Source organism: Cetorhinus maximus, chromosome 2, assembly GCF_964194155.1.
Source record: "Cetorhinus maximus chromosome 2, sCetMax3.hap1.1, whole genome shotgun sequence".
Taxonomy (NCBI): Eukaryota; Metazoa; Chordata; class Chondrichthyes; order Lamniformes; family Cetorhinidae; genus Cetorhinus; species Cetorhinus maximus.
The window spans coordinates 212132488-212159528 of record NC_135880.1 but is presented as its reverse complement, the minus strand read 5'-3'; the positions used below and the strand labels follow the sequence as shown (position 1 = coordinate 212159528).

The 27041-nt window shown below is 44.7% G+C and overlaps 1 long non-coding RNA gene across 1 annotated transcript in view; it reads right to left on the bottom strand.

The window, feature by feature from the left end:
- Window positions 1-615: 615 nt before the first annotated feature.
- Window positions 616-27041, bottom strand: part of LOC144690973 (uncharacterized) — a 46888-nt gene continuing 20462 nt past the window's right edge. The window contains exon 2 of the long non-coding RNA XR_013579009.1: window positions 616-1186. This is a non-coding gene — a long non-coding RNA (uncharacterized LOC144690973). The remainder of the gene's footprint in view (window positions 1187-27041) is intronic.

Sequence of the window (27041 nt, the reverse complement as noted above, 5' to 3'; positions counted from 1 at the left end):
AGGAGATCTTCTTTAATTGGAGGGTTATTGGGACATTGAATGTCCAACTAGAAACAGTGGCAGAAGCAGAACCTATGATAGCTTTTAAAATGTGTGAACGCATAAATATATACTATACATTTGCTTGTATATAAGGTGTACATTCTATTATAAATTCAGTACAGTTTTATCAAAAATATAGGACTGAACTCATATGACTTCAATGGGAAAGAGAATTGAATAAATTGTAAAATCATTTGCCTTTTCACTATCGCCCCCCCCATTGTTTGGCTGCCAAAGACCTTTTATTTTCTATTCATTCATGGGATGTGGGTATCACTGGTAAACCATCATTTATTGTACGGTCCTAACTGCTTTTACGAAGGAGGTAGTGAGCCACCTTGTTTAACCACGGCAGTCCATGTGGTGAAGGTACTGTCACAGAGCTGGTAAAGAGGGAGTTCCAGGATTCTGACCCAGAAGGGTCAGGGATATATTTGTAAACCAGTGTGGTTCATGACTTGGAAGGGAACTTGAGGTGTGATGTTCCCATGTACCTGCTGCCCTTGTTCCCCTAGGTGGTAAAGTTTGTGATTTGGAAGGTGCTGTCAAAGACAGCCCCCAATCTGTTTGTGTTCTGGTTTCAGTTTTATTCAACTTATCTAATGTAGCCAGATTATTCAAGCCATATTTAATCTCAATAAATTACATTGTGGTTCTATGCCTGATCATCTTAATAGAAAATATTTTATTGTAGAGCCAATCCTAAGATCCCTTTGTTAAAGAATATTCCTTTCTCCAAAAAGAGATCATGCCCAATCAATAAACCTAAAAAAAAATTGGTTATAAATGCCAACTTTCTAACCACAAAAAATATGTAATCAGATAGAGTCTGACATATTTATTGGACTGACAAACTATGATTAGCTGTTTGCTTTTGGAACAGATACCAAAAATGTTTTATAACTAGACGACTGTCTTAGTGAGATTAAGTGAAGGGATTTTTTAGAAGTTGAAAATTCATTAGAACCAGCCATTGATGGAGCAATCTTATAGTGCAATGGTAAGAGCACAAAGTTCACAAAGTTCTGATGGGTGCAGGTTCAAATTCCATGGTGGTACTGTCCATTCTGTTGATTCTCCAAACTGGTTGTCATGGTGTTTGACCAGTTCTTGGCTAGGCCACAGGTCGGGCTGACTTGAGCGTCTTGAGAAAGTGAAACATTCCAGTGTGTGGGATTGCAAAACAAAGACTCGACCCATGTCATTTTACCACATAGGTACTGGGGTGGGGGGCGACAATAGCAGGGGTCTATAAACAAACATATTAATAGGTTAAGATTTGGGGAGGAATTGATGGGGCGTGCAATTTTACAGTGCAGGTGATATCACAATTGCTGAACCTGGTGGTGTTATGATTATGTTGCCTTATTATAAAAATAGCCTGGGGATTCATGGTTGAAGTTACAGCAATGCTTACAGCCGCACACCAATGTGAGACTTGGGAACTAAAGGAGATTTTTAAAGGAAAAGATTTGAAAAATTACAATTGTAAATTAAAAAAATAGTATTAATTACGAGTCACTGTTGAGTAAACAGCATTAACATCTAGTGAATTTGACTACAAATGAAATGCAACAACTGGGACCGGCAGTCTGTTAAAATAAACTATTTACCAAGGTTTCCATCACAAACTGGGTTTCTAATCGTGGAGAAATGTCATCCAAGAATCAAACCACAAAGCTCTTGAGGTTTGTGGCTTAAACTTAGCATAATAGCAATCGCCATGAATGTAGTCATATTCACTTAGATATAACTCAGAACAAATCTTTGCCAAATCCCACTTAGGCAACATTGGTAAAGTAATTCCCAATATAAAACAAACAACTTTTTATTCACTGCAATAGAGTTCGACTTTAGATTTTACAAGTCTCCGATTGTTTTCAGAACTCATTGGAGTTCTGATGAAATGTCATCGACCTGAAACATTAACTTTTTTTCTTGCCACGGATGCCGCCTGACCTGCTGAGTATTTCCAGCATTTTCTGTTTTTATTTCTGCTTTAGATGTAAGTTAGAAGTAAACTAGAGTTATAATTCAAGTATATTACAAACCCAAGATTGAAGAAGCAAAAGAATAAACAAAGAGTCCTCTTGGATTGCACTTATGCATAAAATATGCTAAAACTTGCATTGGTTTCTGCGCCAACCTTGCCAATTGGAACTTATGCCTTCATTTCTGATGGAGCTCATTAACCTATGATGGATCAAATGTAGAACTGAGCATGAAACAGGTGCAAAGGCAATGGCACCAATGGGATAAATGTGGCAGGTTGCTGTCTGTTGCCATGGTCCCTCACCCCAGCACCTCTTGCCTCTGCTGCTCTTCTTCCTCCTCTACTATTATGCAGAACAGGGATAAACACATGGGAAGGACATTCCAGCTGCACAATCCTTCTCAGTACTTGATTTGGGCAGGGCAGGGATCAGGAAAAGCTTACTTGCACTTAGACTGACAACATTTCGATTACGTATTGCAAACACTTATGAAGAAAGTTGGAATGAAATTCCAGAAATCTTTTACATTGATAACAAATGGCTTTGGGCCAAGGTGTTATTGGAAACTCAGGGCTGGTCTTTTGTATTTGTCGGAGTTGTGTAAATTAACGGCAGTGAGTTTCAGTGGACATATCTCAGAGTCGAAGAAAAGTGCGAGGAAAAAGGGTAAATCAAACATATGCAAATATCCTCAGGATAAAAACAGTGTTATTCTGTTCTGCCATAGCTGTATTGAAACTTTCCAGGAAATTCTGAGCTAATGTTTTTTTAAGTCTGTTTTGAAGTTGAAGTGCACTACAGCCCAGCAACATGGAAATAAATATTTATAAAGATTTTTTGAGATGTGACATACTGCAGCATCATAAACAGGATCCTACTCGTTGATACTCCATTTGTTGAATTTGACCGACTATGGATTAAATGTACTAAACTCTGTTGTGTCTTGCGAATATTCTAAACTGTTCTTCTTGTCACTTGATAGTACAGAATTTGAATATTGCTGAAAAGAGAGACATTGCTGAATTTTTTTTGTCTGGCACTCATCGGGACAAATGCAAGAATGCCAAATTTCAAACGGTCACAACAATTTATACTGCAGGAGAAAAAGGTGCTGATTGATTGGCAAGTCAACTCTGATTGGTCAAGGCATTGCCTTGGAGAAAGCAACAGGTTCTACAAGCTCCTGGGTAATTCAAAAAAGGGTCAAGATTGTTCATAATAGGCAGAGCACGGATCATACCCAACCAGCCCATGCTAGCAAAACACAAAACAAAACAGCTACTCTTAGAGGTGATTCCACGATTGGGCAGCACTTGCTGAACAATCCTGAGTGTGCTAATGGTTACATTAACAGCCAATTTATGATAACTAGTCAAGCTCATAATGTAGCTCACAAACACTGGGCAGAATTTTACATTCGGCATGCGGGCACGGGCCCGACATGTTGGAATGTAAAATGATGCATGATGACGTCAGGTGTGCATCCCGACATCACCGCGCACTATTGCGATATTTCGCTAGGCGGGCATGCTATGAGGACAGAGGCACACCTGCCATTAATTAACGGGCCAGTTAAGGCATCTGAGGCACCAATTGTCTTCGATTTTATACATCCTGTGCGATTTTCAGGGCATCGCATGGGCGCAACGGGCAGACGGGTAGGCCACATTTTCAAATACCTCATCCACGGGTGGGATAAGAGGGGTGAGTGGGCTCGCTAATGCCACTTGTTAGAACTTTAGATTATAACTTACTGCTGTTTGCTTGTGTGAACAGGACAACTTCATTTGGCTTCAGAACTGCTTTGACAGACTCCAGAGTAGTCATAACACTTAGGGCCTTCCAGGTATCAGACAGACTTCACTTACCTTGGGAATGGGGATTGTGGTCTCTCTGGAGGCACCTCCTCTGAGGAGGAAGAGAGTGCCAGAAGGAGGAGGAGGCCAGGTGTCCCTATTCAGCCTCCAGGGGAGCGACCTCTGGAGGACAGGCACAGGCACAAGGGGCACAGGGCCACAGGAAGTCCAAGGCGAAAGGGGCCACAGAAGATGCCACTATCCTGCTGCCAGGGTTAACAGGCGGTGATGCAGCTACCTCAATATGTCTGAGGTGCAATGCCGAAGGAGGCTCTGCCTCTCAAGGGAGACCGTGACCTCCATCTGTCAGATGATCAGCCCTGAGATTAGCTCTGATTGTGTGGGTGGACACCCCATGCCAGTAGCGCTAAAGGTCACAATGGCCCTCAACTTCTATGCCTCCGGCTCTTTCCAGGGGTCAGTGGGTGATCTTTGTGGAGTCTCCCAATCAGCTGTCCACAGTTGTGTCAAGCTGGTACCAGATGCTCTGTTCAGGCGTGCATTGACTTTCATTCACTAGCGCATGGATGAGGCCAGCCAGGTAGAACAAGCCAGAGGCTTTGCAGCGATTGCTGGGTTCCTCCACATCCAGGGTGCAATCGACTGCACACATGTGGCCATCGAGGCGCCAGCGGGTGAGCCAGGTGCCTTTGTCAACAGGAAGGGCTTCCACTCCATGAACGTGCAGATAGTGTGTGACCACAGGATGCAGATTCTACAAGTTTGTGCAAAGTACCCAGGCATCTCCCATGACGCCTACATCCTCAGACGCTCACAGGTGCCGAGGTTCTTCAGTGCTCCAGCCCGGCTGGATGGATGGCTGCTGGGCAACAAGAATTATCCCCTCAAAAGGTGGCTCATGACTCCTCTCCACCACCCAAGAACGGAGGCCGAGCAATGGTACAACAGGAGCTACGCCCCCCACAAGGGCTTTGGTAGATAGAACCATTGGTCTTCTCAAGATGCGCTTCTGATGTCTGGACCATTCAGGGGACGCACTCCAATACCCCCCAGATCATGTGTCACTGATAGTGGTTGCATGCTGCACTCTCCACAATCTAGCACTGGAAAGTGGGGATGTAGTGGAGGAAGAAGATTTTGACGCAGCTGCTCTGGCAACAGACGATGAAGACGATGCCAGGGAAGAAAGGACACCCAGGGGGCTTTGATCTAACGCTCCTTCAGCTAGCCTACCAAATAAGAACCATCACCAGATGCCAGGGCTGCAGACTCCATACCCGATACCTGACAGGAACATTTGCCTGGTGAACAACATGCACCATGTGCCATTTCAATAAAGTTCAATGACAAACAAGTCACTCATAACATCACGGATTACCCTGCACCTGCAGAACTAATGATGCACCCAGAGGCTTGTTGAACACGAACACATTTAATGGTGTGGTGATTGGCATACATAAAACAAATTAAATGGAAAGGTGTTCTACATCACACCTACTAATAATTAACTTAAAAGTGGGGAAAAAAATATCACCATTGATAAGCCCGTGTTGCACTTGAGGAGCTAAAAATTTGCATTTGCGGGTGCTACTTCTAGGTGCACCTCCTCGCTGGCACTGGCATTGAAGACAGCCTGTCACTCTGCTTTCCTGTTGGCCTTGATGACCTTGGTGGGCAACCACTGGCCCCACCTGGCAGGGACCGGCCAGTGACAGAGCCGGCATCTTCCCAGTCACCGCAGCCTCATCGGATGCCACGGTCACTGGCAGAGGGGCAGAGGAGCTGCTGCCCTCACCTGGAGCTCTCTGACAGGAGCCCGCAGAGACAACAAGCAGCTCGTGTGCCAACGTCGGGAAGCTTTGAACCTCCCTGCTCACCATTGATGGATGAGCACCTAGCTGGGATACTGGGTGGCCAATCCATCTCCCACAATGACAGTGATCACCAGAGGTCATTGCCTGTGTGAGGGCTTGCAGGTCCGAGTGCATCTCCAGGAACCCATGATTCAGCTCCTGGTATAGCCTCTCCTTGAGAATCATCACTCTCTCCATGGAGGAGGCAGTGCGCTCGGCCATGAGGGTCATTGCATTGCTCATGCTCCATATGGACTCTTCCACAATGGAGACCATGGCACGCGTTCCCTCATGTGTCTCCGCCAGATCCTCCCACACACCCTGCTGGACTTCCAGCATCTGCTGCCTCAGGGACGACTCCAGAGACACATCACCAGCCACCGACTAACCATGTTCCTTGGTCCCCGGCTGCCAGTGCCCTGGGCACTCTCTGCCTCCGCCTGCACCTCAAGCGAGTGTGAAGTGCCCTCACCACTTTGCACCGAGATACTATATGACAATCTAATGCCCACCTAGGTGCTGGTATCTGTGCTGGTGCCTGTCTGGCTGAGAGGGTGTGACACTGGTGCGTTTCTATCATCTGTGTCCTCTGGGGTGGGCGGTGGGCCCGACGGACTTCTGGTGAGCCTGAAAGGAAGAACAAGGACATGTCATTAGTTGAAGTCGTTGCACTGTTACTGTGCACGCCTGTCGCCCGGATCAGGATGCCCTCGTCTTTCCATTATCAATGGGGATTCCATGTTCGAGGCTCACATCACTATACAGACTATAGTGGAATGGTTGATATTACAGACATTCTGACCTCAGTGCACTGCACTCTTACCTCCCTGTGGCACCACGGCCGGTTGACCTAGGTGCATGGCTCATCTCCAACTCCAGTGTCTCCTGCTCATATCTGCTCAAGATTAGAAGGTGGGGTGGTCCTCCAAATGCAGCCTTTCTGCATTGTTGTGGAATGTCTTCTCCTGAAAGGAGAGAGGAGCATTGATTAGTCCACCCTGTACCTGCAGCGCCATTGCAGCCTGGCCAGCGCCCCCTGAGGAAAACCTTGCAGGGCTCAGCTGATTCGTGACCCTGGAGCTGCAAGACACTCATTCCAAGCAGCCAGGGCTCACCCCCTTGCCCAGATGCTGCCTCATTGACATTTGCCACTCACACTCAAAGAGCTCTGAGGTCCGGTGGGGCTGCTCCTAACTGCTGTGCTAAGTGACCCATGCCAACACGGTACTCACCCTTGTTGATCGCAGCAGATCATTGAACCACTTACGGCACTGTACCCATGGGCGCCTCACCACATCATGGGAGCTCACCCTGGATGCCACCTCCTCCCAGGCATTTTTGATGAGGTGGGGAGGCCTCCTCTTCCTGTCCCTGGGGACAAGTACATCCCGGCGTGCTGCCACTTCCTCGAGAAGGGCAGCGGGACACTTGTCGGAAAAACCTGGGATCGACTGCCCCGCTGACCTGCCCTCCTGCCTGCCGTGTTCAGTGCTGACATTCTCCGTAACTACAGCCCTCCGAGTCAATGGCAGCCTTCGCATGGCTGTCGTGTCTGCTTTTGAATTGGCCGCCGGGTCGCCATTGGACCCGGTGGATATTGAGCTCCCGCCCCCGCCCGCTCAATGGCAGTGCAGAGCCGATCACAGGCGGTGGTCAGGTTCCCAAACGCCCCCGCACGCTCCCGCTGAGCCTGCCCAACCAATATAAAATCCTAGCCACTGATTTCAAGCCTTGCACCTTGTTTTGAATTACCTGGGAGCTTGGGAAGCCTATAGTTTCCTGTCGCTTTCTCATGGCAATGCCTTAGCCAATCAGAGTCAACTTGCCAACCAATCAGTTCCCTTTTCACCTCTGAGGGAAGAATTCCACCCCCCCTCATTGGGGGGGATGTGCGGGAGCGGGCGCAGGCAGGCGCGCCTCCGATTGGCGCCCCCAATTTATGTGGGCGGGCCAATTAAGGACCGCCCAGTGTGACATCCGCTAGGAAGCGCTATGTGCTCCCTGTGCGGGCGGGGGGGTGGGGGTGAATTCCCTCAGCTGAGAATGTGCTCTTTCGCGCATGCTCATGAAAGAGCGCACTGATCTCCCTGAGGCTAAGTGCTGCCTCAGGGAGATCGGGTCAGAATTAAAGCTTTGAAGGTAAATGTTTTAAAAATTTCCCTGACATGTCCCCTCATGTGACACTATCACATGAGCTGGGACATGTCCATCATTTAACTCAAAACTTTATTAAATATTTTAAAACCCTCATGAAGCTCCAACCCGCCCATGGATGAGGTTTCATGCTTTTTCTTAAGCCCGCCAGGGCTCCCGGCCTGCCCGCCAACCCTAAGGTTGGACAGGCAGCCCTGTCAATGACCTAAGTTGTTTTATTAATGGCCTCAATAGGTCATTGACAGGTTGGTGGGCTCACAGCTGATTCGGCTGCGCCCCCGCCGACCTGAAAATGGAAATGACGCAGGGTGATGTTGGGAGTTCCGCCCAACGTCATCCTGCGTCACTTTACACGTCGGCGAGTGGGTCCCGCCTCCCTGGCCTCTGACCTAAAGATCCTGCCCTAAGTGTAAATTTTGTGATCGTTTGAAATTTGCCATTCTTTCATCTGTCCTTGTGAGTGCAAGATGAAAAGCTTCAGTAACATGTCTCCCTGTTCAGCAATATTCATGTTCTTTTTGTCATCTTTTGCTGCAGCTGTGTTATATTCCAAACTCAGTTGTAGCAGATTTGCCTCTGGTTCAGAAGTTTATTGGCCAAGCCTCACTTCAGAGATCTGGCCACATGGTGTACGATAATACTTCAGTGCAGTTGGTGGAGTGCTGCATTGACTGAGTTGCTGTGTTTAAACCATTGCTTGATCAGTCCTCTTGTAAGCTGTGGCTCCGTTGGTATTTTTGTTGCCTCTGACTCAGAAGCTTATGGGGTCGAGTTCCATAAATCCAGGCCTGGATCGAACACTCTCCCACCAATGAGTTTGAAGGTGGTGGGGGCTTGTTTAATCCAATGGATGGACTGACAGCTGCCAATTCACCCCCCCCCCCACCCCCGCAATTATGTTAATGGCAGATGTGGCATCACCAGTTTGTCTATCAGTGGGCAAATTGAGGCCTCTAAGTGAGCAATGAATGCCATGATTTAACTGGCAGCAGGAGAGGATCATGCCAAGCAGCCAACCTGGCAGGTTTCCCTGTGGAGGCTGGTAGTGGGGGTCCCTCCTTACCAGCCCCCTGGGTCTATCGGAGCTCCCCCCCTCGAACTCCCAATTTACACTCTCCTCCATGACCTCTTAAACACCAGCCCCCTACCCCCTTTGCTGCCTGCCCCTTGCCAGTGCATGCCAGCTTGGCTCCCAGTGAGATCAGCAAATACTTACTCAAATCCTGATCCTATGGCACTCGCCTCTGTTCCAAAATGCTGGAGAGCATCTGCCTCTTGACCCAGAAGGGTGTAAGTCCCACCTCCAGCCTACTAACACCAATTAGCCATTAAATGGCTGTGGGGCAGCCTGTGTCCCACTTGGCAGGCTCCCCCTCCCGGCTTTTTAGCCAGGTTGCGGGGGGGGGGTTGGGGGGAGGCGGGGGGTGGGGGGTGGGGGTGGGGGGGTGGGCGGGGGTAGATGGGGGTTGGGGGGAATGGTGGTGAGGCGGGTGTTGTGGGTTATCTGGCATCTAGTGTAATTCAACAGATGAACACCCCAGTGCTGGACTGGCAGATGTGCCATCTTTCAGGTGAGACATTAAACTGAGGCACTCTCTGTTCTCTGAGGTGGATGCAAAAGATTCCATAGCACTAGTCAAAGAAGAACAGAAGAGGTGACCTGGTCAATATTTATTTCTCAGCCAACATCACTAAAATAGATTATCTGATTGTTAATCTCATTGCTGCTTGTGGGAGCTTGCTGTGTATAAAATGCTGCTGTATTTTTCTACATTACAACAGTGACTACACTTTCAAAGTACATAATTGGCTGTAAAGTGCTTTGGGACATCCTGAGGCTGTGAAAAATGCGGCTATTTCTTTCCCTTCCCTTTTCTATATGTGTTTCCTCTGTAACCTTGAGGTAATCCAAACCTCTCCTGCCCATGTCCTAATTTTCACCAAGTCTCTCTCAACCATTACCCCTGTGCCCATTGGCATACAATGGTTCCTAGTTATGCAATGCTCGATTTAAAAATTCTCACCTTCTTTTCAAATCCCTCCATTGTCCCTATCCCTGTAGTCTGTTCTAGCCCTACAATCCTCTGAAATATCTTCCTCCGCTACTCCAACACTGGCCCATTGAGCATCCCCGATTTTAATCCCGCCACCATTTTGGTAGCTGAAGACATGGCCACATCTCCTAAACTCTGGAATACCTTCCATAAAGCTCTCTGCCTCTCTTTCCATCTTTAAGATGTCTCTTAAAAAACTATTGACCAAGGGACCTGGTCTGTGCAAACAAAAGGAATACGTTCAAATCTTGCGCCTTTTTCGAATTACCCAGGAGCTTGGGGAACCTGCAGTTCCCCATTGTTTTCTCATGGCAACACATTGGCCAATCAGAGTTTTCTTCACCTGCTTGAATGTCTCCTATGTGGCTCAGTGTCAAATGTCATTTAATAATGCTCCCGTGAAGCAGCTTGTCATGCCTTACTACATTAAAGGTGCTATATAAGTACAAGTTTTTCTTGTTGTTGTATTTCCTAAAACAAAAAAAATGAAATTAAAGGAGAAATAGATTTAGTCACCTACAAGTTTTCTTAACATCCAGAAAGCTTGTTTTCTTAGTAAATAATGAATTGCATTATATGCAAATCTGAATTTTATCAATAGAACCTACAGTAGATTGGATCTTATGAAGAAAAAGCCATTTTAAAAATGCCATGTTCAAAACAAGTGCTCTGTATGTCTAATTAAGCAATAAAAACATAATAAAAAAACAACACAGCACCATACTTTACTAACCAGATAATAGCAGAGCTGCTTATCATATGTGACTACTAGATGAAAAACAGTCAGCAGAGAGGCCTTAAATTGTCAGAAGTGAGAGTGTTCAGAAGAAACACACAGTACTTCTGCTTAATAACATATCTTATGTTTGAATGTCACTGCCGTTTACATATTTGTCAGGATAATATGTCTCACGCCCCTTTTGACAGGCATGCTTAAGCTCTACTTGTGCCATGGAGCGGAAAATCCCGCCTATTAATACTAAACTAACTTTGCAATATTTATGTCCTTGAAGAGACCACAATGCAGTACGTTTTTGCAGCATTAGAAATTGGAGGGATTTCCTGCTCCAATACAGCATTAAAGATGATAAACATGCCCAGCAGAAGGGATGCTTGAAATCTGGGGGAGAGTGGATATACTGACAGTGCATTGCCTGGAATTTTATTGACAAACTGCATGGAATGCTCAAGAAGTTCATGCTGCTTGAGAGCACTAACCTTACCATGGCTTTGAAACGGGCTTCCTGTGGTCTGCTGCTAAAATACATAGTCATTGTGCAGCGCCTGTGTAAAGCATGTACACTTTCAACCCCTTCTACATGCCTTCAGAATTCACATTCCTGGTTCACTAAATGAAAGTGAACTTTGTGGCCTTTTTTGGTTTGCTGTTTTTGAATATATATGTAAGTGCATTCTTTTTGTACTTTGAAGCTTAATTTTACTTGCTTTTCACCTTTTATTTACACCAGAACTACGTGCGCAAGTCGAAACAAAATGTCCCTTTTACCAAGGAAACCTTTCTGTAGGTCAGTGCTGAGCTGTGTAGGTTCAGCACGGTGCAGCAAGCATTGGCCGGCAAATTAGCGGCCGGCTGGCAGGAAGGTTGGAAGTGGGGGGGGGGTGGGATCTCCATGCCCAATTCAGCAGTTGGGCAGGATGTCTGACGGGTTAGGCGGAAGTCAGTTATGGCCACCCATTTAATGACACGCTGGCTTTGGGCTGGTGGCAGCTTCACGAGCTTGGCGACAGCACTCTTTGAAGAAGGCAGCATCCATAGTGGGCACTGCAGTGGTGGAGCAGCAGCATGCTTTTCCATTCTGTGGATTGTAGCGCCAGCCGTGTCTCATTCAGGGCCCTTGCCCAGGGAGAAAGTACCATCGGAGCACACCTGTCCCATTCCCCCACTGAAAAAGAATGTCTTACCCTTTAACTCTGTTTGTTTCCTGAAAGACAAAGGCTGAAAGACCTCCTGACCATTTCCAGCACTTTCTGCTGTGAATCCTCTCCACGCCCCGCAGCTGCCAGTCCAAATGGTGGGGCTCAGACCACAGACGATGACCCCCTGCTCGTCCTCGGACTCGTCTTGAGACGTTGTCAGAGGATGCAGCTCGTTCCATTAGATCATCTTGGCCAGGGCCTCCCCTCCCTGGAGAGCTGGGTTATATATGGCGCAGCAGACCCCGCCGATTAGTGAGACACAAGACAGAGAATATTGCAGAGAGCTGCCTGCACGATCTAAGCAACTAAATCTCATTTTGAACAGACCAGTGGTGTAAACCCTAATGTTTTTTCCATGCGACCACCGAGAAATAGAGTGGACAACGTAAAATTGCCTCCTTAACAAGCTCAATAAGTGGCTAATTGCTTTTTTCTTCCGATTTCAGCACCCCCTCGCCTTCCCTATTATTGGAGACTGGAGGGATGATGTAGATTGCCGACCCCACATCGTCTCACCATATCTTATGTAAGCGCGGGGAGGCCAGGGAACCCGCCTGATTTGCAGCCGTAAAATCCAGCCCGTGGACTTCAGATGCTGGAGATTGAAGAAGCGCGTGCACAGTGGAGGTGAAAGTTAGTCAGGCTTCTCCAATCCTGATTGCCAGTCATTGACTTTGGTTGGGAGCTTAGCATGCATTGATGCTGGGCCAGAACAGGACGAGGGTGTGAAGCCTCTCACAGTTGAACATGCGGGCATTCAACATCTAGGCTCACACAAGAACAGCCACTTGGATAAAGAGGTCTGTTCAACAAAGGAGGAAAACTGGGGAAATAGAAAGAACAGAGACAATGCATTAACACAAGATGTTTTATGCACATTTATATTTGCTGCTCTTTTACCCTCAGTTGTATTCCAATCTGTGAAGGACTCTTGCTTTTATGCAGTTGATACCTTTTCCCAATGTAAGAATGCTTCAAAACCTCTGGAAAGCCCAGGTTGCAAATGATAAACGCTCCAGTTGAATGCCAGGATTACCATTCGGATAGGAATTTATGATTGTTGTTATGTAAAGCCTTGGAATGACCAAGAGCACTTGAAAAATGAAAAATACATTGAATCTAAAAGTGTTGCTGCTTTTCTTCAAAGCGTGATGAATTAAAGCCCAACAGGTGGTTCCTACAAGTAATGGCTCTGCTATGGTATAGTGCCGAGAAATTCAATTGCAAGTGGACACACGTATTACATGGCCCAATTTCTAAATCATTATGTTAGAACAGATGCTGAGCAGCTATTTCCTCAGGAGGTGAAAAGGAAAAACAGAGATCTTATATCTGTACACCATTGGATTTAAGGGTAAACACTTTGGCCAGGACTTTCCGGCCCTGTCGTGGTGGGACACACCACGGGAGATTCGGCAGCCCAGCCAAAAGCCCATGGACTTTTGGTGGGACCGGATGATCCCAGCGGTGGGCAGTGCCGGAAAATCCCGCCCATTGATTGGATTTACCCATATTGAAAGGCCACAACTAAAACAAAAGCTAGAGGAATTAAGATCTGCATTAATGAAACCGTTACCCAAGTGTGGTGCCGATGGAAATCTTTTGATTTTGTTTCCGTTGTGATGGTGGAGATACAGCTCTCAAAGGTAACAAAGAGCGTCCTGGTCAGTGGAAGACTCCCCCTTAGGGTTGCCAACTGCGATTAAATGCAGTCCTGGAGGTTTCATCACATGACATGCCCCCATGCTCCAGCCATTCGTCATTCAATACGTCTTTTGCCTTTCTACGCCAATTGGAAGGCAAAATAACTCATTATCCAATTGGGTGATGCTTGACTGCCAGCCAAACAGCTTTCTTTTTTCTCCATTTTCAATATTTTTATATCTGGTAAAGAGAAATATTCAAAGAAAATGACAAAATAAAACTTTTTAAATGTCCTGATAATTTTTCTTCAGAGTTGCAACACAGCAGTGTCCTGGAGATTGATCTTAAATTCTTGAAGACTCCTGGAGGGTTGGCAACCCTACTTCCTCTCATAGAATGGAATGGGATGTATCTCCTTGGGGTTGGTCATCCTGTCAGTTTTAAAATAAGACATTGCCTACACTTTTGGTGCTTCTCCAAGATCTGGACCATGGCAAATCATGAGGGATTATTCCTAAGATACATTTGTCCTTCTCTGTATGGAAGATGGTGTACAGCACATTGGCCTATCGGAAAGCTTCTCTGCCATGGTGAAAATCCTGAAAATGGCCAGAAATCCTAAGTCCTGCCCCCCTTAACACAGCATTCCCTAATTTCGTGGGGGTGGGGCTTGAATCACCCTGAGGTTCGTACATGCACAGTTACAGAGACAGCTGGGTGTTTAGGTCATCAGCTGGCTCCACTGAAGTCGGATTTTGGTAGGCCAGGAATATGAAATCTGAAGTTTGCCGATTACACCAGGTAAGAGCAGATCTGAACATGGTGGATTCTTTTGGATAGCTGGGGCACCTTTTGGAGATGTAAGGTACCCCTTTGAATATGGTCCTGGGACAGCTTGGGGAGAGGTAAGGCACCCTTTGGGATTGTTAAATGGAAACATGATTGTGTGTAAAAGGTGCATAGCTCATTGGAACAGTTAAGCTGTCAAGGAACTGTCAAAGCTGTAAGGGAACTGTCAAACCTATCAAAGGATACCGAGTGAGTTGGCATGGAAGGGGTAAGGTCAAAGAGTGGTGGGCGGGGTCATGGGTTGGCACTAAGTTGACATAGGGTCCATAAAGGGCCATTGGTTATGAGGGGGCGGGTAGAGGGCATGGGTTGGTATGGGGGGCATGAGGTGCTATGGTGGGTAGATGGGAGAATGAGGTGGCATAGGTTGGCATGGATGGAGCATGGGGAGTGTTGGGGGGGTGAGGGCTCGTGGGTTGATTTTTGTTTTGATCCTTTTTAAAATAACTTAGGCAAAATATCACAGCACAGAGGCAAGCCTTCCGCCCAGCCTGCCTCTGCACCCGGCAGCCTCCACACTCATTCTGGGGTGAGGGGCCTGACTTCTAATCCAGCCCGCCATCCCGGAACGAACACCCAAGCTGCGGGTGGCCATTTTTTAAAGGTCGGGTTTGCAGAGCCAGGAAGGTTGTGAACAGACTGTTTTCATCTTAGAATTTTACCAGGGAGATGGATGGAGACAGTAGCTAAGGAATGGAGTTTGGACTGGGGAGTGAAAACAATGGCTTCAGTCTTCCCAATATTTAATTGGAGGAAATTTCTGCTCAGCCAGGACTGGGTGTCGGATAAGCAGTGTGATAATTTAGCAACGGTGGAGGAGTTGAGAGAGCTGGTGAGTAGGAAGAGCTAGGAGTTGTCAGCCTACATGCAAAACCTCATACCATGCTTTTGGATAATGTCACCAGAGAGCAGCACGTAGATGAGAAATAGAGGGGGCCAAGGATAGACCACTGGGGATACCATGAGGTAACGGCATAGGAGTGGAACAAGAAGCTATTGCAAGTGATGCTTTAGCTGTGATTAGACAGGTAAGAATGGAACCAGATGAGAGCAGCCCCACCTAGTTCAAAAGGCCTTGGAGGAGGATGGTGTGGTCAATTGTGTCAAAGGCTGCAGACAGATCTAAAACGATAGGAGGAATCGTTTACCTCTGTCACGGTCATACAGGATCTTATTTGTGATTTTGACTAAAACCATTTTGGTACGGTGGCAGCAGAGTAAATGTGTGTAATACCCAACCATGAGGACTCACCTGAAGTTAAATGCTAAGATGCAGTGACAGCGAGTTATGCCACCACCTCTATGGTTGGTTCCTGCTGCACAGCTGGATCCACAGCTGAATGATCTGCCACTGCGCATGCCCCAACATTTTGAAAGTTCCCTTATCCCAAAATAAAGAACTGGTAGAAGAATTTGAAGCAGCCTTCCAGAGTGTGTTTCTAAACTGCCTGGGGTTTGCTCTTCAGATTTATGACCTTACCTCCACTCTCGATTGCTTTACACCTAGGAAAGGCATTCCTATCTAAACTGCATTCTAAAGCTCTTACAAAAAGCCTCATTCCCTTGCTCCCTCCCAGGCAAAAAAAACCTCATCAACCAAAAGGTCAAATGAGAAGTTTTTCAACTAAAAGATAAAAATAATATTAATCTGTTGTGAGTCGTACTTACCGCTACTAACCTCGATAACTTCTTACATTTTGTTATTGATGCTGAAGAGTTTTCTTCTGCTTTCCTTGAGTCATTCTCTGGAGTTCAACTGCTCCCACGTAAATGTAAGCTGCGTTCATTTAAATTATCTCATGTAATAATTTTTTAAAAAGCTACTTTGCTTGTCAACTCCTTTTTGCTTATCCATACGCTAAGTTTGCCAGTATGTCTCTGGTACTTACTCATAAATACTGGTTGAATTTTGGACAGGTCAAAGCAAAGGTTTGAGGTAGGAGCTGCTGATCAGTAATGATTCAATGAACAATGGAGCAAGAACATTCTTGAAGCAGATTTCAACCCCAATTTCATATCTGTGTGAATTCCATTATTTCAAAATTTCTGACTCATTAGAGTGATTAAATTGAGGTGTGTTGAGCTTTTCTATGAATCGACTCCTCATTAACAGCTTCAACAAAACTTGGTTATGTAGAATTTTCAGTGGGGAGTGATGGAAAAGAAGAGATACTGAGTGACATTGGGAGGATATAACCTGTGAATCCAATGGATCAGGGTCAATATCTGGACTTCTAATATAGCTTAAAAACAATCATTTAAAATTTCACTTTTGAAGAGAATGAGCAGCGCGGAGGTTTGATACATACTCAAAAGTGCTTCTGTGTCAGTATTTCTGACAACTGTGTTGCTGTAAATGAGGCGTAAAATCTTTTTTGTACAAACAATGAGGCAAAAAAACACCAAACATCTTTCTCCTCTGGAACCCAAGTTCAACTTTAGTTGAAACAGATTGAATGACGGTCTACTCCAACCAGTTGGGCTAGAAATCAGTCTCAATCACATTCGCAGTAGAATGGTTCACTGTCGATGATATTAGACTCCCTTTACAAAGAGATGAAAGCAGTGAAGGTGTGAGTAACCTGAGTTCTCATATAAATTCTGAAGTATCTTCTAAACATGAAATGAATGCTCATATTCACAGCCATCTGAACTAACTCTGAGCTACATCTTTCTTATACTGTACATGACCTTGGAGGCAGAAGCTATTGAGAAAGAACATTGCTCCATTTCCTAATCCTGTCTATCAACCTTCACCTTGAAGAGCAAAACATTAACAAGGAGGGCAAACAAATCCATTATTGAAATTCCTGACTTACCCTTTTTGTACAGTTCTTTCTCACTTAATCAGCGTGGTTATCAGCTTCTCTTTACTTTTCTTAATCTTGCTAACATTGGCTGGAAGTTAACCATTTCCCTTTCTTAATCGCGGTTTTGTGAGCTCTAGTGGTGCCTGATACCCAAAACGATTTATTGGTAAAATCATGAATTAAGATTCATTGGCTTAGAAATAGGTTGATGCCATATCCATTTTAAAGGCCTGAAAGGGGCGACTAACACCCAATATGGCTGGTGGTGTGCAAAATGCGTGTTCCATGCCAAAGTTCGCCTCTCATCATATTTGTAAAAGCAGAAGTATAGGCATCCAGGCTTCACGCCAGAAACAGTTGTTAGGGCCCTTGCATGTAGCCCGAATCCAGGTAAACGAGGCCTATATGCAGCCTAACCAAAGGACATTAAAGGCATACTGAAGGCTGCCACTAAAAGGCAAGTTTTGTCCAAAATAATTACCTGAGTTTGCAGCTGGTAGGAGTGTAGGTGCTCTTTCTGGCTATGCACCTGTCCCAGAGACCATTGCCTGCCCCCATTTAACCTGCTCCCAATCTCCTGACACCCCCACGGCTTTAACTGACGGTTACTTCTGGTGGTGCAGCAACATGAAATTGAAATCCACTTTGCTTGGTAGTTACCTGGGGACACCCATCAGTGTCTTATGTGAATAGATCCTGAGGTCTAATATAGGTAAGCATTAATGTAGGGATCATTTCTCACACCCAGTTCAAACCAGCCTGCCAATTTTAGCCTATTAATTTTGGATTTCAAGAAATATAGATCACGGGCTAATAAATTTGAATCATGCTAGAATCTGGCACAAAATGTCATCGTGAAGGGAACCATGCCTGAGCATTTTGTTTCGAGACTTGTGCAGATTTGGCAACAATCCTCATCTGCATAAATCGGTGAGCTGGAAACCTTTTTGGTTGCGATCACTAGCAGCCCCCTAAGGGGCTACCAGTGAGGCCACATTCTGAATGCAACAAGCCCGATGACTGCTGTGATCAGGGAAAACCAATTTCCATTTTGTGTCCTAAAACAGGTGTTAGGCTTCTTTTTAACATTTGTAAGGGGGCTAAGCAGGGGACCGGTTCGCACAGTTGGCCAGATGGCTGGAGTGTGGTGCAAAATAACAACAGGGTCATCGGGCGGGTGTGGCTGGCTGGCCCGGGAGCGCCTGAGAAACGGCCCACTGCCCATGATTGGCCCCCGACCACAATTTCACGCTGACTGGCCAATTAACAGCCAGCCAGGGTGAAAAGTGCGCCGAGAAGCTCAGCACTGCCTGGATGGGGGTGGGAGGAGGGCGCAGGCGCAGGGGAGTGCACAATGAAAGCTCCCCGAAGGCAGAGAGCTGCCTCAGGGAGCTGAAGTATTTTAAACCAATGAATAAAGTTTTTAAAATTCCGGAAAACATGTCCACACAGCGGACTCACTCGCTTTAACATATAAATTTGAAAAATTCTGCCCCAAATTTTTTTATTTTAAAAAAATTTAATTACGAAAACCTCAACCCCGCCCTTGGGTGAGGCTTCCTCAAAAATCCAAAGGCCGCCTGGCTGATTCGCCCTTCCGCCAACTGTAATGTTGATTAATGGCCTTAATAGGCCTCTTAATTGTTGGCGGGTATGCTGCCAACTCTTGCGTGCACCCGCCGACCGAAATAACACGTGATGACATCGGGGCGCTCGCTTGATGTCATTGCGCGCCATTTCACACTCAGGTGTGTTGGGCGTGTACCCACACGCTGAGAGGAAAATTCTGCCCCAACACTGTGGTTTCACTCCCTGTACTGGCTGAGGGAGTTCTTGGGTCCTACTTCCTCACCTTGCCCCATAGCGTTATGAAATGAAGCATGATTAACAACCCTAGGGCAATGAGGAAACGACAGAGAGAGAAAGGGGCCTGTCTTAGGTGACCAACAATAACTTCTCTGCAGGACCCAGACCATTATACCTTTGGATGTATTTTGGGAGCTGTTTGGCCTCTTAACTCTTCTGTACCCTTTTCCCACCTTGAAAACAGATGCAACAAAGTCCAATTTCACCTTTACGTTTCTTTTAAATTTTGATATCTTTTTTAATTTCATTGAATGAAGCAACTTTGTTCTCTTTATCCGTCCTCCATCTTTGAATCAGCCATTTGCATGGGTTTGACTTAAATCAATGCTAGCCCTGCCAAGATTTCACATATGATTAAACAGGGAGCTCAGTCTTTAATCTGTCTCAAGACTTGTTTTGATAAGACCAAGGAAGGAATTATATTAAATCATATTTGACTAAAATTCAAGGGATAATTTTACACAGTATAAAGACAGCTTGGAAATGATACAGTAGAAGCTCAAATAATACTAATTGGTAACAGATTATTTCTTTGGAGTCATACAATTTGTTTGCCACTAAGCTATACAGATCAGGAAGGTTCCAGGTTCAATCTTCAATGGTACTGAGCTGGTTGATCCCAGCTGCAGTGGCAATTGGGTTTTTAAATTTTTAAAACTCTTTCATGGGTTGGCATCGCTGGCAAAGCCAGCATTTAGTGCCTACCCCTAAAGTCCCTTCAGAAGGTGGTGGTGTGCCTCCTTCTTAAACTGCTGCAGCTCATTTAGTGCAGGTCACCCACAGTGCTGCTAGGAAGGGAGTCCCAGGATTTTGATCCTGCAAAGTGAAAGAATGGCAAGAAAGTGTCAAGTCAGGATGGTGTGTGGTTTGGAGAGGATCTTGCAGGTCCTGATGTTCACATGCATTTGCTGTCCTTGTCCTTTTAGGTACGGTAAAGGTCACAGGTTTGGAAGGTTCTGGCATGTGAGCATACGAACTGGGAACAGGAGTAGGCCATTCAGCCCTTGAGTCTGGAAGGGGTCTTCCTGATTTGCTGCAGTGTACTTGTATATAGTACACACTGCTGCCACTATGTGCTGGTGGTGGAATGAGTGAATGTTGAAGTTGGTGGATGGGGTGCCGATCAAGTGGGCTGCTTTGTCCTGAGGTGTTGAGCTTCTTGAGTGTTGTAGGAGCTGCAGTCATCCAGGCAAGTGGAAAGGATTCCATCACACTCCTGACTTGTGCCTTGTAGATGGTGGACAGGCTTTAGGGAGTCAGGAGGTGAGTTACTCATGTCAGAATTGAGGTGCTACAGTGGCTTATATTAGGGAAGGGAAATAAATGAAGAACTCCTGGCATTGGCTTGATTGGCCAAATGGCTTCCATTCAAGCTGTAAATGAGTAGATGACTCTGCTGTTGATTCCTAGTGCAACAACCCCCCACTTGCAAGTGCCTATACGTTAAAACTTTGGGTGAGAACAGACACCGTTCATTGCCAATTCTCCAAATGAATGATGGCTTCTTTGGGGATGTAATAGAGCTGTTCCTGGACTTCTACTGCACTTAATGAATGAGTTGATGAATTCAGGAGATGAAGCAAGGTGAGAAAATTGAAGGAACAAATTTGAAGGAAAAGAATTATATACTTACCATGCATTGTAATAATTCGAAAGTCTATAACCCTTTTACAGGGACCTGTCTAATTTTAACTTTCAGTTATACATATTTCTTGTGCAAAGGACCTAAAATAGCTAGAAGGGAGTAATGCAATGTAAGGATTCCAATAATCTACTTAGCCTCAGGAATAAAGCTTGAACACTACAAGTATAATCTTGAATTGTTTACATGTATAATTCTGAACAGTATGAATATTACTTTGTATATTGAATGAGGAACTTAAGACACATCAGATGTTGTAGGAATACTGCCTGGCCTGTGATGAAGGATTCTGTACAAGTAAAAATTTTGAGCTGGAGAGAATAAAGAGGAAAAATAATAAAATTAATCAGCATGAGTCACTCTTCCAGATAGTGTGAGATCTAGGACCAATGCTGGTCTTACGTCAACCAAAGTTGAGGACTTGTTTTGACAGGGGTACTCACAGGAGAAGCTTAGTTGGTGGGATCTATCTAAACACTGCCAAACTATATTGTAGGCTGGCTAGATCGCAGCTCCTGATCCTAGCTTTCCACAGCTGCAGCGTCTGTTAAAGGAGAAAAGCTAAAAGCCACCTAACAGCACAGGAGGCTGAAATCTTATTTAACAGCAGGGGAATGAGAATCATGCCTGATGTGTCTCCACAATACCCTCCAAAGTAAAATTACAGAGAAGTTTATTTTTATGGTCATGGAGTTACCTCTCTATCCAAATTAAACAGCTGAGAAGATCAGAACTATCCTTTTCACCCCTTTTCATCACTTATATGTGCTAAACTGACACTATCAACATCAACATTTGGCTTGAATCCATTGCACATTCTTTCTGGGTGCACAGGGACTGAATGAGCAGTAACGTGATAACCAGGACACAGCATTTTGAGATGCATCCTTCCCATCAGCTTCGATTATGAATTGTCAGTTTAGTAACATCTTTATTCATAAGGGTTTCAGCAGCACAATGTGACTTGTATTGAGCATTTCACAATTAAGCGAATGGTTGGCCTTTAATGTTTTACTAATAAGGAGGCCTGGCAACTGGATTTTACAAAGGAGCACTTTCTTTTGAGATGTTATGAGCGAGTGAAGGGGCCTCCTTAATTTGACAGTTTCAGCTGACAAACTAAATCTGCTGTGACACAAAGAGTTCTCACATTAAATGGTATACTCACACAATAAATGACCCAGTTCTAGGTTTAGGTCACATTGTTTCTTTGGGGTGTCTGACCTCTGCCTGTAATTAGTGACTTATTACTGGAAATAAAAAGGAACAATTCCACTGTCAATCTTTCCTCATGTCTATCTGCTAGAACTTTGAAACAACATATGACATGTAAAAGTAGATTAGCAGGTGAACTGCTTGGCTGTTCATACCTATTAAACACACCTCCTAGTCTTTGAGTTGGCTGTTAATTGGGACTCCTCTAGAAGGACATAATGGGAGAAGTGACTAAAGATCAGTTGAGTGTTGTTTGAAATAAATCACAAACTAAGTCCTGGAGCTGCTGCTGAAGCAAAACAATTACACAATGAATGTACCCTGTGCTTAAATGACTAGAGTTTGCAAATTACTGGAAAACCACTAGAAAAGCTGGCAGATGAACATTGAATGGAGACAATTTTCAACTTCACCATCTGGGCAGTAACCTGGTGGAGTAGATCACTCACCTGTTGTAGAATCTTCCTGGTTTACATTCCATTGATTTCCACTGGAATTTATAAAGGAAAGGCAATCCACTCCACTACATTACCAACCAGACGGTAAAGTCGAAAATTGCCCTCAGGTATGTCCGTGCAAAGTTGAAAATTGCCTTCTAGTTAAAGCCTGTCCACCATCTACACGGCACACGTCAGAGTATGCTGGAATACTCTCCGCTTGCCTGGATGAGTGCAGCTCCAACAACTCTCAAGGAGCTTGACCCCATCCAGGACAAAACATCCCACCTGATTGGCAACCCATCCGCAACATTCACTCCCTCTACCACCAAAGCACAGTAGCAGCAGCGTGTACCATCTACAAGATGCACTGCAGGAATTCACCGAGTCTCCTTAGACAGTGCTTTCAAAGCCCACGACTGCTACCATCTAGAAGGACAAGAGCAGCAGACAGATGGGAACACCGATACCTGGAAGTTCCCCTCCAAGCCACTCACCATCCTGACTTGGAAATATATCGCCATTCCTTCACTGTCACCTGGTCAAAATCCTGAAACTCCCTTCCTAACAGCACTGTGGCTGTACCTACACCACGTGGACTGCAGCGGTTCAAGAAGGCAGCTCACCACCGCTTTCTCAAGGGCAATTAAGGATGGGCAATAGCCCATATACCATGAACAAATTAAAAAAAAGATAAACCCAATTATTTTGGGAATCATCTTTATAAATTAGTTTATGCTTTCACACTTATCTAGGCTTTAGTGAATATTCATTATTTTATAATGAGACCATTTCAGTGCAAGTTATCTCATTGCGATGTAAGGGCTAAAGGTAGGAAGGAAAAGCTATTGCAAATGTTACAATTGCACAACAGGGTCTTCAGCTTCTGAAATGAAGAAAAGTTGGTTTCTTTTAGGATAAAGATACTTTGGTAGGTAACATCCTTGGAGCTATTCCCATTCCGCTGTAATAACTTCACCTGAAGAGTGGTGCAAACTCCAATCACGTCGAAAATGTCTTGCGTAACTATACTTTTTTTTGATAGATCTATACTATATATTTCTAAAGTTTTCTGTTTTTGTTGGTGATGTAGAATCTGTTAATGTGTATATGTATCAAATGGGCTCAGTTGGTAGCACCCCTCAAGCAAGGGAAAATTGGCAACTGTGTTTCTCTAGAAAACAAGTGACTCAAAAGTAATCCAAGAGTTGTGAAGTGTTTTCAGATGTCCTGAGGACATAGAAGATGCTGTGTAAATTTAAGTTATTTCTTTAAATATAGAATTGCATGACCTTGACAACTCAAAATAAAAATGTATGTTTTTGCATGTGAAGAATCACTGACCTTGACCACTAGTATGAGGTTATTGAACTTTTTGCAGCACTGCATCTAATTTTTCAGAGCTAGACTGCTGGCAGCGATCATGATGGCTTTCTGTTGCCACTGTCTGTGTAATCCTCTGCCCTTCTGGGCAGTCTCCTGCTCTTGTGAGGGAAGAGAACCTCTCTCCTCCTCCTATCCACCTTTGACACTCAGTGCTGCATTGGAGCTCCCTGGCCTGTTGCACCATTTTCATTCCTTCTGCTCATAACCTGTCCCTCAATTACTTTCAGCACCTGCTGCAGCCAGAATGCGCTTCACATTTAAGAGGTGCAGATTGGCATTAAGTAGCGCAGGCTATCTTTAAGTGGTGCTAGCCTCCCAAAATCTTGAGCCTACTCCTGATGCATCTAGCCACTTTGCAGTGCATTTAGTGCGAGGCTGCAGCCAGTCTCATTAATTGCACATTGTGATCTCCACATCTGTTTTTGGGTGCTGTTGAATTTTTAACTCTTAAAATCCATTGCTCTTCTTTTCCATTGAACCCAGCCTCAGAATGTGTTCCATAGCCATGTACGAATGGATGTGATCACCAGCAAAACAATTGGAAAAAGGAAGCTGGCTTATTGATCTCCAGTTCTTTTTCGAGGTCAGTTTATCACATTGGGCCTGGGTTGATATCCCTCATCCTCCTTCAGGTACCATACCCTAAGAGGGTGTTGGCAACCATGAAATTCCATTGGATTGGTCCATGATTATGCTTGGCAAAGTACTGCAGTGACTTGCTGCTGCCTTCTGCAGTATGGCTGACCAGGAAACTCTCATTCTTACTGACTCCCATTAGGCATATTGGAAGGATTTACAGGGTGATAATCAACCTGTTTGGCCATGTTATAAACACACCTTCCTTGGCCATCAAGTCCTGGAGTAGGAGTTGAGCCCAGAGCTTCTGACCCAGAGGTAAGGATGCTACCACTACACCAGAAGAGCTCCTCCTGGGTTTGCATTACCATTTTGAAATGGGTTTTTTGGAATGAAGGGAGCCACTTTTAGAATACTGCAAAATAGCCTAATGAAGTGTGATTATTGTAAGAACAGAGAGAATTTCAAAATGGCACAGAAGTAAATCTCCAAAATAATCTCTGGGGAACAGATTAACTCTCTTGAGAAGACGACTATGCTTCTAAAAGCTTTTCATTGATGAATAAAAAGCCAGAAGATAGAATGATAAAGAGTGCCTTGGAGGCTGGAGAGATAAAGCAACAATCCTATAGTGATTCCAACGTACGTAAGAGCGATTGGTTGCTTAGGTGAAGTTTGCAGTTCCTTCACTGTCGCTGGATCAAAATCTAGGAACTCATTTCTTACAGATGTGGGTGTGCCTGTACCACATAAGTGGCTCAAGAAGGCAACTCACCACAACTTTCTTAAGGGCATCAGGAATGGATAATAAATGCTGGCCTTACCATTGACACCCTCATCCCATGAACAAATTAAAAAAGGTACTACATATCAACTTTATTTTCACTCTCACTATGCCTTCTCCTCTATCTCTTTCTCTTTCTAAGTGTAATGTTATCAGCCTCCATGTTTACCAGTTGGCTAAAATGTTATTGTGGATGAAACCGGTAATAAAGACTTTCATCTATCTATATCAACTTATGATTATAGGGTGTCCTGAGGTGCTTTATAACCAATAAAATAATTTTTGAAGTGTCGTCACTATTGTAATGCAGGAAATGCAGCAACCGATTTGCACACAGCAAGCTCCCACAAGCAGTAATGTGATAATAACTAGAAAATCTATTTTTTGATGCTGGTTGAGTGATGAATATTGGCCAGGACATCCAGGACAACTCCCCTGCTCTTCTTCAAATCAGTGTCATGGCATCTTTTACATCTAACCGAGAAGGAAGACAGGCCTCACCTTAACATTTCATTTGAAAGGTGACATCTCTGACAGATACCATGCTCCTTCAGTACTGCACCTGAGTGTCAGCCTTGATTTTTGTGCTCAAGACCTGGAGTAGGGCTTGTACCCAGCGCCCCCTGACTCAGAGGCTAAAGAGTGCTGCCAACTGATTCATGGCTAAGTTATTGAGCTGTATGCAGAGTGGAACCTGCTGAACAAGTTAACCATGTATATTATGCAGTTGTGATTCATCAAGAAAGGTTGCCTAATTGGTTGCCTAACTGGTTGATAGTTAATGAATCCTTTTTGTTACCCAACAATAGCCATTATCCTATTCAAACTCAGTTCACTGATGAAAAAAGAGTTAGGGCCTACCCTGAAACTCTTGGACAGTAAACCCCATCAGCAGCAACTTATATTTATTTAGTGTCTCTCCCTAAGGACTTTCAGCAGAAAATAAAATGGAAATAGGAGAGCAGTTTGGAAAGGTAACATAAATCACATTCAGGGCTTTAAGTTTCTTGAAGGCTTTTGAATGTGGGAAGGTTTGTAACAAGGCACAGAAGTCTAAAGACTGAATTTCAGAACGCAGGAGAAAACGATGGGGAAGTGGAGGGAGGCTGACATGACAGAGATGTACATTAGTACAATATACGAACGGCAAAGAATGTGTGTTGGGAGGGACAGTTGGTGAAGATTATAGGGACAGTGTGGAGGAATGTCTTGGAGGGAATCGAAAGTGAGGAGTAAGATATTGATATTTATATATTAGGAACAATTGAGAAAAATAGGAAATGGACAATGCAGTAATGGTTGAGTTTAGGTTGGTTGGAGCGAAGTCAGTAAAGATAGCAGTAGGGAAATTGAGCCTTGAGGCTGGATGAAGGCTTCAGTTGGGGATTTAAGTAAGGCACAAACAAGTGGTGTTCTGCCAAGAATAAGAAGTCTTGGTAATAGACTGGATATGGAGCTTGAAACTTAGTTTAAGATTGAGTTGGAACATTGAGATGGATGCTGGCAGGTTTAATCTGAGTGGACAGCTATGAAAGGAGATTAAAACATGGTCTGTCAAATGAATATTCTAGCAAGAAACAAATAGGGTTATTCATTCTTGCCAATATTAAGCTGAAGAAAGTTCTGGCTCATTTTTGATATTGAACAGGCAGCTGGACATTGTGGTGACAGAAATGGATTCGGTGTGATGGCAAATGGCTGGTCAAGGTGCCTTCAGTGTACATGTGGAAGCTACCTCAAGTTAGTGCGTGATGTTACATAAGGACAACACGTTGGTTAGAAATAGGAGGGGACTTTCTTGGTCTGTATAAGATTTGGAAAGTTAGATCACATCAGTTTGGGTTGGATTCAAATTCTGATCCACAAACTGAAAGGAGAGCATGCTAATTTACTGCCCTTCACAGTTGAATTCAACATTTTTAATTCCGAGATGTGGAAACTGTTCTGTATTTGAATTTTGGGAAAACATGATCATATCAC